At 44.4% G+C, this 13,567-nt stretch overlaps 1 long non-coding RNA gene across 1 annotated transcript; it reads right to left on the bottom strand.

Moving 5' to 3' along the window:
* Window positions 1–1,185: 1,185 nt before the first annotated feature.
* On the bottom strand, window positions 1,186–11,785 carry LOC142503351 (uncharacterized). The gene is made up of 3 exons (XR_012803967.1): window positions 11,618–11,785; window positions 7,734–7,797; window positions 1,186–2,925 (listed from the first exon to the last, which is right to left on the bottom strand). It is a non-coding gene; the product is annotated as an uncharacterized LOC142503351 (long non-coding RNA).
* Window positions 11,786–13,567: the final 1,782 nt, after the last annotated feature.

Here is a 13,567-nt window from a genome sequence, read left to right as displayed (position 1 = left end):
GACTTCCTGCTGAGAGAGGCTCTGTAGAAGTCTTGGCAGCAGGGCTAAGAATAGCATTAAATGCAAGGTTATCTAGGCATTACACTCACTGTAACATGCAATTAACTCTCCTCTTCCATTTTCATTACACAATTATTCATTAATGTCAATTTAATTTTATGCATTGTTCTACATGACCGAAGTCTGATTACGGGCCTTTTCACTCCAATATCCCAAGTTAACTGGTGCCAGCCTCACTCAGGGCTGCCTAATTGCAATTTAGCCCAGACAATTCCTCCCATTTGTGCCCTCAAGTAATGGAACAACAGATCATGACCAGGTAAAAAAATTAAGGTGGAAATAAAAGTCAAAGCCAGAAAAGATGAGCAATAAGATTTTGTGATTTCAAAACCCGCCCCCAGAAACCCTTGCACCATGAGCTGTGGCTGCTGCTTCTGTAAATGGTCTTTTATCTCACAGGAATTAGAGGAATGATGTAATAACATTACTGCATATCCTAAATATCCTGCACAGAAGTGTCTCACTTCATTTGTGTGACTATATTCTGCACATTTCTATAGCATGATTTCCAACAACTGATTACTTTAATCTGGACATTTATCATCTGCAGTTACAGATACTTAATACACCTCCCCCCCCCCCCCCACACACACACACACACTAGATTAACGCAGTATATATAAATATTTATATATACTGAAGTTAACAAAAGCACACAGACCCTGTAAGCTCGAAGCCCAAATCTAACATCATATATATATTGTGTAAAAAAGAGCATTACTAGGATTGTGACCTCATGTGGAGAACAAAAGACAAAAAGCCCCAGTGCTACATCTAATGTGACATGTTATATAGTTACATACTTATCTGTATATCTTCTCATAAGCAAGGGTCATTTAGTTCATATATATATATATATATATATTACACATACAGTACAGTAGCTATATAGACAGAACTCAAAAGTAATTAGGACCTTTACATGTCATCTTGTCTTTAGCATTTTACAACATTTAATTTGTACCACAGTTAATTATTAATTCTTGCAATCTTGTCAGCATAGAGTAATTTAAAATTAAGATTTTAGAGACCATTAGCGCACGAGCACTTATTTTTCCCCATTTAAGCTAGGGGTGGAATCCCATTAAAACATCCAGGAAATAACTATGCATCCTATCATAATGAGTTACCCTTTTCATTTCAAAAGAGGTTCTGTGCTAGGTTCTCTCCACACACACCTGGTAATAGAAATATGAGCCCGACACAAGCTTTTAAACACCGTCCCGTGCCCCAGGCTGGGCACCAGCTCTTCCTTTCAAGTACAGATTCACAAACTAATAGCTATGTTTTCAAGCAAACAAGCTCTGCAAATACATTCGCCCGGTTACAGTGTGTACACACGTTGCATGAGCCAAATGTAAACTACTTTTAAGTTTCAGCCTTTAATTTATATGTTTCTAATAGTTTACTGCTTGCTAAAGCCTTTTTGATTCATGCTCTATTTGCTCTATTTGCTTTCGCCCTGCGAGCTTTATGGCCATGGGACCTCATTTGCTGGTTTCATTATGTATGTTAGACAAAATCTGGATTGCTAACAGGGCTCATTTTAAGTCTGGAATCTTTATGTATCAAATTAGGCCATTACTGGGAAACAAATGGTCACTCAGAAGACTAACTGAAGTGGTCAAATTAAGAAGGTTCACATTTAATTTGTACATTTTGTGACACGTAACTCTTTCAGCGTAATGTTAATGGGATATTGCTGCGGTTAGGAGGCCAGTAACTTACTACATCGGCTCTTACATTATCATACACATTTCCACCAAACAGTTTTGTTGTTAACTGAAACGATATAAAAACACGACATTTTGGTAAAGAAAAAAGTTGAAGCTCTGACTTTCTAAAATTGTGACCACTGTTGTAAAGTTTGTAATTTAACTGAAACGTTTGTTTTCTTAATGTTGCCTTTAATGGGGCTGTTAAGGGATTCTTTCCTTTCGTGTATATGCCGTGGCACTCCACAAATATCTCTGGGTACATTTATATGCCGTGGCACTCCACGAATATCTCTGGGTACATTTATATGCCGTGGCACTCCACGAATATCTCTGGGCACATTTATATGCCGTGGCAACCCACGAATATCTCTGGGTACATTTATATGCCGTGGCACTCCACGAATATCTCTGGGTACATTTATATGCCGTGGCAATCCACGAATATCTCTGGGTACATTTATATGCCGTGGCACTCCACAAATATCTCTGGGTACATTTATATGCCGTGGCACTCCACGAATATCTCTGGGTACATTTATATGCCGTGGCAATCCACGAATATCTCTGGGTACATTTATATGCCGTGGCAATCCACGAATATCTCTGGGCACATTTATATGCCGTGGCAATCCACGAATATCTCTGGGCACATTTATATGCCGTGGCAATCCACGAATATCTCTGGGTACATTTATATGCCGTGGCAATCCACGAATATCTCTGGGTACATTTATATGCCGTGGCACTCCACAAATATCTCTGGGTACATTTATTTGCCGTGGCACTCCACGAATATCTCTGGGTACATTTATATGACCAGATTTAGTAAACGAAGCAAGCTGGCTGCCTCACACTATCCAGCTTCTATCAGTAATGTTTCTGACCGCTTTTAAGATGGCTGCCACTTCCTGTAATACATGTATTACGCAAAAGATGGGGTTTTAACCCTTTGTGCCACTAGACTTTCTGTCTCCAGGGATAGGAACCATACTGCCCCGGTCCTCCCCGCCGGTATGAGTGGAGATTATGCGCCTTTGTGTTCAGATCATATCCCCGTCTGTCAGCGCCGCAGATGTGATAACTTCCAGAATGGAAGGGAATCCATAGCTGCTCCCGGGACCTGCACAATGGCCCCAAATCTGCTATTCTTTGAAAAGACAGGATATGGGTAAAAGTAAATATTCAGTCCTGACGAACTCACCGCTGAGCAGCGCATATTACATGAAAGCGGCAGTTATCGGTGCTACCTGTAATAACCTATATCAGGAAGGCGCTACGGATACTACTCCCGCTCTCTGCATTACTTGCTGCCTCAACCTCATCGTTTATTGGCTATTTTCGTCAGCCCCGCCTCGGGCCCAGGACTCTAGCAGGAGGAGGGGTTGGGGGGGGTTCAGCCACAGTTTCTGAGTGGGGGGGGGGAGGTTGAGTAGGGGGGAGGTGTGTGGCCGGGGGGGGGAGAGGGGGAAGTCCGAGGCGTATTACTGATGTCAGTGGGAGCGATCGGTCAGCGAGAAGGTAGAGCCAGTCAGAGGGAAGTCTGGATTAGACATCCATGGTTGGCTGGGCCCTTCATTGACTAGCCACAGCACAACGACCCTGCTCTATCCCCTCGCCTGCTGGTGAAACAGCCTCAATAGGAGCAGAATTGCATCATTCATTACAAGCCACACAGCCTATTTCAGGTCTGCTGAGCATCCACGTAATTAATATGCCTAATTAACTATTCTATTTTAATTTCTGCCCTTCTACACTACTGGCTAACTCATTATGTACGTCGCTTTTTTTGTCTTTTTGGGTAATAATGCTATTGTAGTCATCTTTAGTACTTCTGTAACTAAGAATGTTTTCAAAGCATATATTTAGATACATTATTTATCCAAATATTGAGCATACATGTATACAGGCATACCCCGATTTAAGGACACTCACTTTAAGTACACTCGCGAGTAAGGACATATCGTCCAATAGGCAAACGGCAACTCACGCATGCGCCTGTCAGCACGTCCTGAACAGCAATACCAGCTCCCTACATGTACCGAAGCTGTGCGCAAGCGGGGAGACTATAGAGCCTGTTACACATGCGTTATTTACATCAGTTATGCACGTATAGGATGATTGCAGTACAGTACATGCATCGATAAGTGGGAAAAGGTAGTGCTTCACTTTCAGTACATTTTCGCTTTACATACATGCTCCGGTCCCATTGCATACGTTAATGCGGGGTATGTATATATTGCGTACGTTAATGCGGGGTATGTATGTATATATTGCGTACGTTAATGCGGGGTATGTATGTATATATTGCGTACGTTAATGCGGGGTATGTATGTATATATTGCGTACGTTAATGCAGGGTATGTATGTATATATTGCGTACGTTAATGCGGGGTATGTATGTATATATTGCGTACGTTAATGCGGGGTATGTATGTATATATTGCGTACGTTAATGCGGGGTATGTATGTATATATTGCGTACGTTAATGCGGGGTATGCCTGTATATAGTTATTATATGCTGCAGGCAGCAGATTAGCGATGAAGAAGCTACGAAGCGCCTGTCTCCGGATATCATTAGCAGTTTGCATGCTCTGTTTAAACGTAAGCAAAACATATATATTGCTATTTCAGTTCATATTGTTAACAAGTTATCCTTTAATGTTATTGGTGATGGAAACAATGTACTTTACACGTAATGTCACATTTCAGGGACGTGGGAATTGCCGATTTCAGTTTGATTGACGTGGGGATTTTTTTGACAGAATTAAGGACTCATTATCAGTGTTATTTTAGGAGCATTATTGTCATGTCACAATATGAGGCACTTTATGTTGTGGAATATAGGAATTTAAAAATAAATACTTGTTTAGAGAAATATAATACAGACTCCAATTCTTTTAAGCAATATATGTTGAAAGCATGTCCTTTCCAACATTGAAATGTATCGTTTGTTTCTACCCCTTGTTGGCGCTGTTTGCGCTGCTGTTATTCCGCTTCAACATATCCGCGCAGAGCGTCAGTTGTAATAGATGCCATTCCTGTTACAGCGTACAACGGTTTGACAAGGACAAAGCTTCTACAATATCCCCCGAAGTGTTCAACACAACTAAGGGAACGTTACACGTAGCATTTGGAGTGTTCTAGTTAGAGACGCGAAAACCTTACGCAAAATTGGCCCCTTTCAGTTGCAAAAAAGCCACGGCTCAGTCTGGGTTCGTGGACGATTCGCCGTGTGCATTGGAATTTCGTTTATTTGCTAATTTGTGTAATTCTCAAAAATGTATAAATTTGCTTAATGCTGAGACTATAAATAGGGCACGTATATATGATGCAAGTTTGCATGTGTGTGTCTGTGTGTGAATATATGATGCAAGACTGTATGTGTGTGTGTGTATATATATATGATGCAAGACTGTATTTGTGTGTATGTGTGTGTATATATGATGCAAGACTGTATGTGTGTGTGTGTATATATATGATGCAAGACTGTATTTGTGTGTGTGTGTGTATATATGATGCAAGACTATGTGTGCGTATATATGATGCAAGACTGTGTGTATATATGATGCAAGACTGTATGAGTGTGTATGTGTGTGTATATATGATGCAAGACTGTATGTGTGTGTGTATGTGTGTATATATGATGCAAGACTGTATGTGTGTGTGTGTATGTGTTTGTACGTCTGTGTATATTTGATGCAATATTGTATGTGTGTATATATGATGCAAGATTGTGTGCTTGGTATATATGATGCAATTTTGTGTGTATATGTATCTATCATGCATGGATGGATTGGATTTTGTGTGTGTGTATATATTTTGTATGGATGGATTGTGTTTGTGTATGTGGACGGTGTGTGTGTGTATATATATATATAATAGTGTTTGTATGTGGTGTGCATGTTTATTGTGCCTTTGTATGTGTGCAGTGCTATCTCATTAAATAGTGTATGGCATGCATGTGTGCATGGTACATATATCTGGTATGTGTGCATCTGTGTATGATGTGTGTGTAAGTTGGATACACACACGTTGGGTACATGCAGCGTGCGTCTGTGTATTGTGTATGTGTGTTGGGTACATGCAACGTGCATCTGTGTATGGTGTGTGTTGGGTACATGCAGCACACATCTGTATATGGGGTGTGTGTTGGGTACATCCCCCTTGTGCCTGTTATGTTGTGTGTGTGTGTTGGGTACATGCAATGTGTGTCTGTGTATGGTGTGTGAGTGTGTTGGGTACATGCAGCGTGCGTCTCTGTATGGGGTGTGTGCTGGGTACATGCAGCGTGCGTCTGTGTATGGTGTGTGTGTGAGTTGGGTACATGCAACATGCATCTGTGTATGGTGTGTGAGTGTGTTGGGTACATGCAGCGTGCGTCTCTGTATGGGGTGTGTGTTGGGTACATGCAGCGTGCGTCTCTGTATGGGCTGTGTGTTGGGTACATGCAGCATGCGTCTCTGTATGGGCTGTGTGTTGGGTACATGCAGCGTGCGTCTCTATATGGCTGTGTGTTGGGTACATGCAGCATGCATATCTGTATGGACTGTGTGTTGGGTACATGCAGCGTGCGTCTCTGTATGGACTGTGTGTTGGGTACATGCAGCGTGCGTCTCTGTATGGACTGTGTGTTGGGTACATGCAGCGTGCGTCTCTGTATGGGCTGTGTGTTGGGTACATGCAGCGTGCGTCTGTGTATGGGATGTGTGTTGGGTACATGCAGCGTGCGTCTGTGTATGGGGTGTGTGTTGGGTACATGCAGCATGCGTCTCTGTATGGACTGTGTGTTGGGTACATGCAGCATGCGGCTCTGTATGGACTGTGTGTTGGGTACATGCAGCATGCGTCTGGTATAAACTGTGTGTTGGGTACATGCAGCATGCGTCTCTGTATGGACTGTGTGTTGGGTACATGCAGCGTGCGTCTCTGTATGGACTGTGTGTTGGGTACATGCAGCGTGTGTGTATGGGGTGTGTGCTGGGTACAGGCAGCGTGCGTCTCTGTATGGGGTGTGTTGGGTACATGTAGCATGCGTCTCTGTATGGGGTGTGTGTTGGGTACATGCAGCGTGCGTCTCTGTATGGGCTGTGTGTTGGGTACATGCAGCATGCGTCTCTGTATGGGCTGTGTGTTGGGTACATGCAGCGTGCGTCTCTATATGGCTGTGTGTTGGGTACATGCAGCATGCATATCTGTATGGACTGTGTGTTGGGTACATGCAGCGTGCGTCTCTGTATGGACTGTGTGTTGGGTACATGCAGCGTGCGTCTCTGTATGGACTGTGTGTTGGGTACATGCAGTGTGCGTCTCTGTATGGACTGTGTGTTGGGTACATGCAGCGTGCGTCTGTGTATGGGGTGTGTGTTGGGTACATGCAGCGTGCGTCTGTGTATGGGGTGTGTGTTGGGTACATGCAGCATGCGTCTCTGTATGGACTGTGTGTTGGGTACATGCAGCATGCATATCTGTATGGACTGTGTGTTGGGTACATGCAGCGTGCGTCTCTGTATGGACTGTGTGTTGGGTACATGCAGCGTGCGTGTATGGGGTGTGTGTTAGGTACATGCAGCATGCGTCTCTGTATGGACTGTGTGTTGGGTACATGCAGCGTGTGTCTCTGTATGGGCTGTGTGTTGGGTACATGCGGCGTACGTATGCAGCATGCGTCTCTGTATGGGGTGTGGGCCGCCCGGTTCTTGAATCAGTTGGTTGGACTTGCCCCCTGGCTAACATTTGCCCGCTCTCCCTCTACTTGAACCCATCCTTAGCTTGATCCTCATTCGCAAATAAACTAGATTTTGGATCCCAATATTTTTGCTCCTGTATATAGTGCCAATTACATTGCTCCTTATAAAAATGTGCCATTTGTACTATAAAACTCAAGTAAAAACATTCTGCAGCCTTTACTGCCATCACAAAGCCAGGTGCTTTATATACAGCTCAAGTATACTCACCCAGCCAATATAAATGAACGTCCGGAAGTGTTTCTATGCATTAAAGTAGCTTTAGCTATTGTTTCTATGAATTAAGAAAGAGAAAAAAAAACACTATTCAACTGACTCACAACAAATACTCTCACTTTCTTGTATTCGCTCAGATATTATGTATTTACTGTATTTGTTGCATGTCCACCTTAATATAAAAGTTACCTCCCCCCCCCCCGTTCGCTGCCCTAGGGGACAGTAAGGCACGCAGAATGTTTCAGAACACTCAATTTGGTCTATGTTACATTTCCTGAACACTGATATCATACAACTGCTCTTAAATGCTTAAAATAATACAAAATAAATAAAACTGTTTGTGACAATTAGTTTAGTAAAATTTGAACTTAAAACTAAGAGCCTTTGGTAAACGGCATAACAAACATAACAAAAATAAGGTAACATGAACTGCTGCTTGAAGTCAAGAGGTACGTACCCTGTATACCATTACAGATCAGGCACTTAAGTCAATTATTCTCTGTGGTTTTGTGTGTTAAGAATAGGACATTATCCTTTTGAAGCAGCACTACCACCAGATTAGATACGTGGAAGCAAGTAGCACTTTTGTTGTCCATTAGGAAAAGGACACTGGACCTTGCTACTTATATGAGGGCGGATAGTGGAAATACAGCATCAGATGTATCTATTTGAGGATCAGGATACAGGTGTATCAACCCAACAGGTTTGTCATAGAACGTGCTATTAAAGAAAAGCTAAAACGTGCCAACACATCACTTACGTGGAGATGTCCAACCAGTCCGGGATTTTAAAGGAGAGGAAGAGTTAAAACAGCAACACTACTTTCCAACTCATTTTTTTCATTTTTTTTATATGTAAAGCGTGTGGAAAATGTATAATTCTACATTCTTACCTAAGCTGGCAATCGTTTGGGGCTCCTGTTATAAAATCGGTCAAAATCCTGAATGTGTGCCTAACATAATGGTTGCTTCAGTCAGTGTAACTCAGCAGCTATAATGTATCCTTATATTACTAAGGTAACATTATCTATTGTTACAGTTTACTGCTCAAACTCAAACTGCGGTAATATTTGCAACAATTGTGCCAGATAGGAAAGTGTTGCAAAGATCTTGCACTGCTTGGGAGGTGGGTTAAAACCTGCTATAGAAATCAAAGGATGTTTTAATACTCATAACAAATTGTATTAAGAGTTGAATAAAAACTAAAAAAAAAATAGTCACTATTATCTAATACTACAGAACCGATTAAAAAAAAACCCCATTTAAGATATCACATTTGATGACTTGTGTTCAACACCAAACTAAACGTCATTTGACATTGAAATAAACTCAAGATAAAAATCTGAATTGGGTGGTCTTGTCCAGGGTACCGAAAGTCCAAGTCCTCATCCAAACCTGTGTTTACAATACTAAAACCACACAGAAAGCGGGATACACAACACTATAAGGCAGAGGAGCGCAAACTTCTTTTGCTGCGCCCCCCGTGCCTTCCTCCCTCCGTTCCCGCGCCCCCCTTACCTCGCACGAGTCATTTGGGTCATGTGACGTGACATCACATGACCCCGTGGCGTCATTTGACGCAGCGATGCCACGGTCATGCGTCCTGCGCTGGCTGAACCTCGGTAAGTAGAGGTTGCAGAGGCCTCGCCCGGTCACCCAGCATTTCATTTAAATGCCTCGGGGAAGAGCGTGGGACCTCTACAACCACCTGCGCCCCCCAAAAAAATCTTGTGCCCCCAGTTTGCGCACCGCTGCTTGTAAGGATACAACAACAAAGCCACCACAAAGGAACAGAAATGTACAGCTTAAGTGACATCTTCAAAAGCGCAGCAGTCTCCTCAATTCTTTTTTCTAGATAGTATGTCTTCTTCTTATACTACTTGTACTGGGAGCCCCTCAGAGATAACCCAGGGAACCCACCCCCACTGTTTCTCTGGTATAACTAGTTTTCCCGGGGACAGAATATGGCTGCAGGGACCGGCTCACTCTGGTGGTCACTAGAAACCTGCCGTGTTGTAGGGAGGAGATGACGCTGCAGCTCTCTGCTACCCATCCAGCACCTGTGTATGTAGTTTGTCACACACTGACAAAACCTCAAATACTCTGGGAACTGGGGGAGGAAATGTGTGTGTGTGTGTATGTGTCTGTGTCTGTGTGTGTCTGTGTGTGTGTCTGTGTGTCTGTGTGTGTGTCTGTGTGTCTGTGTATGTGTGTGTGTGTCTGTGTGTGTGTGTCTGTGTGTGTGTGTATGTGTGTGTGTGTGTGTGTGTGTGTGTGTGTGTGTATGTGTGTCTGTGTATGTGTGTCTGTGTGTGTGTGTGTGTCTGTGTGTGTGTGTCTGTCTGTGTGTATGTCTGTCTGTGTGTATGTCTGTGTGTGTGTCTGTCTGTGTGTATGTCTGTGTGTCTGTCTGTCTGTGTGTATGTCTGTCTGTCTGTCTGTCTGTCTGTCTGTCTGTCTGTCTGTCTGTCTGTCTGTGTGTGTGTGTGTCTGTGTGTCTGTGTGTGTATGTGTGTGTATGTGTGTGGGTGTGTGTATGTGGGTGTGTGTGTATATTCTATGGCAGCGGTGCGCAAACTGGGGGGCACGGGGTTTGCTGAGATTATCTGCGGGGGGGGTGGGGGTTTACAGAGGCCCCACGCGCTTCCCGAAGGCACTTAACTTGAGTGCCGGGGGAAGCGGTGAAGGCCTCTGTAAACTGCACTTACCTTGCTCCTGGAGACGCATCGCCATGGCAACGCGGCATCATGTGACATCACGTTGCCACGGCATGATGCCTATGCCGGAGCCAAGGTAAGAGGGGGGGGGGGAGGGGCGCGAAGACAGGTAATTATCTGTACAAGAACAATGTATGGATTCTCCAGTTCTAAAATAGTCAGATTGTTGTTCTTGAAGGTAACAGATAGGAAGTGGGAGAGAGGGACACCCGTATGTGATCGTTCAATGATGTGAGAATAATATCTGTTCTCTGGCCATTAGTTTCTTTGAGGAGGTAAGTAGGAATTTAGACCAGGGTAATGCAGTGGATGTGGTCTACTTAGATTTTGCAAAGGCTTTTGATACAGTTCCACACAAGACGTTGGTGTACAAAATAAAGCAAATTGGTCTCAGTAAAAATATTTGCACCTCGATTGAAAACTGGTTAAAGGACAGACATCAGAGAGTTGTCATAAATGGAACTTTTTCAGGTTGGGCTAAAGTTGTGAGTGGAGTACCTCAAGGATCAGTACTGGGACCTCTGCGTATTAACTTGTTTATTAATGACCATGAGGTTGGCATAGAGAGCAAAGTCTCCATCATTGCCAATGACACTAAATTGTGTAAGGTAATAGAATCAGAGCAGGATGTAATTTCTCTCCAGAAGGACTTGGAGAGACTGGAAATGTGGGCAGGTAAATGGCAGATGAGGTTTAATACAGATAAATGTAAGCTTATGCATTTCGGATGCAAGAATAAACAGGTGACTTACACATTAAATGGGGATAAATTGGGGGAATCCTTGATGGAGAAGGATTTAGGAGTGCTTGTAGACAGCAGGCCTGGCAATAGTGCCCAAAGTCATGCAGTAGCTGCAAAGGCAAACAAGATCTTATCTTGCATTAAATGGGCAATAGATGGAAGGGAAGTAAACTTAATTATGCCCCTTTATAAAGCATTAGTCAGACCACACCTTGAATATGGAGTTCAATTTTGGGCACCACTCAAAAAGACATTATGGAACTAGAGAGCGTGCAGAGAAGAGCCACCAAATTAACAAAGGGGATGGACAACCTGGGTTATGAGGAGAGGCTAGCTAAATTAGATTTGTTCACATTAGAAAAGAGGCGTCTAAGAGGGTATATGATAACAAGGGCTCGACAAATACACTTGCCCGCTTACCTGTGGCAAGTTGATATTGGCAGCTGGCGAGCAGGGCGGTGGCAACAGAAGAGGAGGACTCAAGACCACGGTAGTGGAGCGGAGCAGGAGGAAGACAGCTAGCGGAGGAAGAAGAGAGCCCAGGACCATATCAGCAGAGTGGAGCAGCAGAGGAGTTAGACAGCAGGCGGTAGCAGCAGGAGAAGAGCATTGAGACCATGTGAGCTAAGAAGGAGCAAAGGACACAGGAGGACTGAAGACCATTTGAGCGGAGCAGAGGACACAGGAGGACTGAGGACCATGTGAGCGGAGCAGGAGCAGAAGACACAGGAGGACTGAGGACCATGTAAGCGGAGCAGGAGACACAGGAGGACTGAGGACCATGTGAGCGGAGCAGGGGACACAGGAGGACCGAGGACCATGTGAGCGGAGCAGGAGCATGGGACACAGGAGGACTGAAGACCATGTGAGCTAAGAAGGAGCCAAGGACACAGGAGGACTGAACACCATGTGAGCGGAGCAGGTGCAGGGGACACAGGAGGACTGAGGACCATGTGAGCAGAGCAGGAGCAGGGAACACAGGAGGACTGAGGACCATGTGAGTGGAGCAGGAGCAGGGGACACAGGAGGACCGAGGACCATGTGAGCGGAGCAGGAGCAGGGGACACAGGAGGACCATGTGACCGGAGCAGGAGCAGGGGACACAGGAGGACCGAGGACCATGTGAGCGGAGCAGGAGCAAGGGACACAGGAGGACCGAGGACCATGTGAGCGGAGCAGGAGCAGGGGACACAGGAGGACCGAGGACCATGTGAGCGGAGCAGGGGACACAGGAGGACCGAGGACCATGTGAGCAGAGCAGGAGCAGGTGACACAGGAGGACTGAGGACCATGTGAGCGGAGCAGAAGTGGCACACAAGAACGGCCGAGGAGGAGCTGCGCTCTAGCAGCGGCAGACACCGGAAGTCAGTAAGACCTCTCGGTGTGCACTCCTTCCTGGCAGTTCTCCTGTGCCACTCTGCTCTTCTGCTGCCCTGCTCCACCGAAGCCAGGTAAGTGAGAGGAAGAGAAGGAGGGGGGTTTGACGGGAAGGAAGAGAAGAAGAGGAGGAGGGGGTGAGAGAAGAGGAGGAGAAAGAAGGGGTGAGAGGCATTTTTGCCGAAAATGGGGGGGGGGGGGGGGAGAGCGAGTCCCTTTTTTGTCTGGCGAGTAGTGTTTTTCATGATTTATCAAACCATGATAACTATATACCAATATATTCTGCATCAATACAAGAAGCTTTAATTAGAACTATTTATCCCACGGGCAGTACAAAGGACTCGGGGGCATCCCTTTAGGTTGGAGGAAAGGAGATTACACCAGCAACAAAGGAAAGGGTTCTTTAAGTGGAATTCATTACCCATGGAGACTGTGATGGCAGATACAATAGATATATTGAAAAAAAGGTTGGACATCTTTTTAAAAAGGAAAGGTATACAGGGCAGGATGTTGATCCCGGGAGAAATCTGATTGCCATTATATGGAGTCAGGAAGGAATTTATTTGTCCCCTTAGGAGATATCATTGGATGATGTGTCACTGGGGTTTTGTGTTCGCCTTCCTCTGGATGAATATACTGTAAGTACAAATATAAGATAAAGTATCTGTCGTCTACATTTAGCAAAGGTTGAACTTGATGGACACATGTCATTTTTCAACCTCATTTACTATGTAACTATGTAACACCCAATCCCCACCCCCCTCGGCTCACATACACAAATCACTCTTCTCTCCTACACAATTCTTACACGTACCACACTCACCCTGGCCACACACACACCTGGCAGGCCACAGTCCCCTTGCCAGGATACCGCACCACTTTGAGAAGGACTACTTGAGTGTGTTTAGCTTCTTACACAACTAAAACACACATTGTAACAATATGCAAATCTTTCTCATGTTGCCAGTTGTCTTATTTTTATTCTAGTAATAT

The sequence above is a fragment of the Ascaphus truei genome, chromosome 10 (genome assembly GCF_040206685.1).
Source record: "Ascaphus truei isolate aAscTru1 chromosome 10, aAscTru1.hap1, whole genome shotgun sequence".
Lineage (NCBI taxonomy): Eukaryota > Metazoa > Chordata > Amphibia > Anura > Ascaphidae > Ascaphus > Ascaphus truei.
The sequence above is the reverse complement of the archived record's forward strand: the minus strand, read 5'-3'. Positions and strand labels throughout refer to the sequence as shown.